The 2635-nt window shown below is 41.2% G+C and overlaps 1 pseudogene across 1 annotated transcript in view; it reads left to right on the top strand.

Annotated features, from left to right (window-relative positions):
* LOC308576751 (beta-1,3-galactosyltransferase 1 pseudogene) overlaps positions 1-2635 on the top strand; it is a 154385-nt pseudogene that overhangs the window by 123467 nt on the left and 28283 nt on the right. The gene's annotated exons all lie outside the window — the stretch shown is intronic.

The raw sequence follows: 2635 nt of genomic DNA, 5'->3' as shown, positions 1-2635 counted from the left end.
CATGCTCTCACCTATTTTCCACCCTAGCCGTTACCGCCACAGACCACCCTATTTGTGAATTTTGTTGATCCTAAGAAGAGGTTTCTCTGATGTAAGCCATTGCTTTAGATTTGTGGGAGGAGGTTACCGAATCAACGGTCACACATACAATTATTCAACACCTGGAGGGCCACAGGTTCTCCACTCCCAGTACGTTTCCGAGCACAATTCAAAGTGTTGGTGCTGACCTTTAAAGCCCTAAACGGCCTCAGTCCTGTATACCTGAAGGAGCGTCTCCACCCCCATCGTTCAGCCCGGACACTGAGATCCAGCGCCGAGGGCCTTCTGGCGGTTCCCTCATTGCGAGAAGTAAGGTTACAGGGAACCAGGTAGAGGGCCTTCTCGGTAGTGGCGCTTGCCCTGTGGAATGCCCTCCCAGCAGATGTCAAAGCAATAAACAACTATTTATAATTTTAAAAGACAACTGAAGGCAGCCCTCTTTAGGGAAGTTTTTAATGTCTGATGCTGTACTGTCTTTAATATTCAGTTGGAAGCTGCCCAGAGTGGCTGGGGAAACCTGGCTGGATGGGCGGGGTTGTTATGTACTGAGTTGAATAGGATTCAAACTGCAGCAGTCTGATTTGTCCTAGAACAATAGGATCCAAAATGCAGCAGTCTGATTGGTCCTAGAACAATAGGATTCAGAATGCAGCAGTCTGATTGGTCCTAGAACAATGCAGCAGTATGATTCGTTGGCAGGAACCACCCAATCCTGCTCCAGATAGAAGTGAATCCACAACCTGATTGGCTTACAGTAGAATTCCGGAATTAGCCAATCATGTGCAGCCCATTGTGTAAATAATGTATATAAAGCAGATACTGTGAGGGGACTTCCATTCATTCCTCCTCACCACTATGAGCTGAATAAAGAGCATGAAATCACTTTGCGACTCTGAGTATATTTCAGGGGTATAAATAATAAATTATTATTATTAAATTATTATTACTGAAGTTTTAGATTTTCTGTTACACCTGTTTCTTTATAAACACAATGGAATATTGCTGTTCAGATGTGTGCAATGTATTTTTTAAAATCAAAACTATATTTACTATATTTTCAGCCATTTTGAAGGGCATACTGCCAAAAAGCAGCTTTTTTTGGTTTAACTTTAACTAAATCTCTTAGCTTGCATTTGCACCAGCTCTAGTCAGCATTGCCCCTTTCCTTTTTCCAGTAAAAGAACAGGCAAAAGTGTCAAGGTACTCAAAATGCCTGATTTTGCCACTAGGTGTTGTTATGGCATCAGAAGCTGGACTGCTCTTCTCACCTTTCCCCCCCTTTAGGAAAATGGCCTCCATCAACTCACTTCTGTTTGTCTTGGATGCCTACATTTTTTAGCCTTTGCCCCCTCTGCACCAATGAACGTGGCCAAGTATGGCCAAATAAAACAAGGCACTGTTCTAAAGTCAAAGTCCTACATTCCTTTATTGCAAGAGAGAAAATGTGGGAAGGTGAGGTTGCATTGCATGTATTTAAAGCACAGATGGGGAACTTGTGATCCTACAGGTGCTGGACTGTTTCATCATCCCTGACCATTGGCCATGCTGGCTGGAGATTATGGAAGCTTGAGCCCAGCTAGCATGGACATGTTTTCCATCTCTGTCTTACAGCTTTGCTACTGTTGCAATGCAGATAAGAGAGTCCACAAAGAAATCATAATGTTGAGCAGGGATTTGAAGGAAGAGAGCTGAGAAAAGTAGTTCCAAGTATAAGAGGCGGAAGATTAGCTGCATATTCATTTATAGGAGCAGCAAGTCTTTGGGCCAGAAGGTGGAGCCCAAAAGCCACTATATGGTGGCAATTGTCTTGGCAGGCATGGAGGAAAACATCTGTGGAGACAACCATGGAAAAAGATGTGAAACCCAGCAATCCAGACTCAGGAAACCTGATTGTTGCAGTTAGTCAGCACACTGGGATGGTAAACCATGGCTTGTTCCTAGGTCTTTGTTTGTTTTTAATTAACGAGTCAGAATGACCACAATTTCTGAAGTTTCGATGTACAGTGGTACCTTAGTTTTTGAACAACTTAGTTCATGAACAACTTGGAAGTCAAATGCTGCAAAATCGGAAGTAGGTGTTCCAGTTTTTGAACGTTTTTTTGGGAGCTGAACTTCCTCCGTTTTGAGTCCGTGTTTCTTGTTGCGCTGCTAATTTGCGCCCTCCCATTGTAATTCAAGCCTTCCGTTTCTGACTGCAGTGTTCTGATGTGATATTTGGAGTTATATTTGGTGCTTTTGTTTTTGCTATTTATTTTGCATTTTTTGTTTTGAGGCTCTTTCAGTTAATTTTTTTTTGTGACTGTGTGGATCCCAGTTCAGCTACTGATTGATTGATTGATTGATTGATTGATTGATTGTGTGATTGCGGAAATTGATAAAAGCCACCCATTCATACAGTGACTATCATCAGTGCAGGTAAGAATATTTTTTAAAAAAGTTTATCATCTACAATACTGTTTTATTTATTTTATAGTACAGTAATTGTTTATTGCTTTCATTTTATGTATTCATGGTCTTGTTAGTAAAATTCATGTTAAATTGCTGTTTTAGGGGTTGTTTTTAAAAGTCTGGAACGGATTAATCCATTTTGCATTAC

This window comes from Podarcis bocagei, assembly GCF_964188305.1.
Source record: "Podarcis bocagei genome assembly, chromosome: 17".
Taxonomy (NCBI): Eukaryota; Metazoa; Chordata; class Lepidosauria; order Squamata; family Lacertidae; genus Podarcis; species Podarcis bocagei.
The sequence above is the reverse complement of the archived record's forward strand: the minus strand, read 5'-3'. Positions and strand labels throughout refer to the sequence as shown.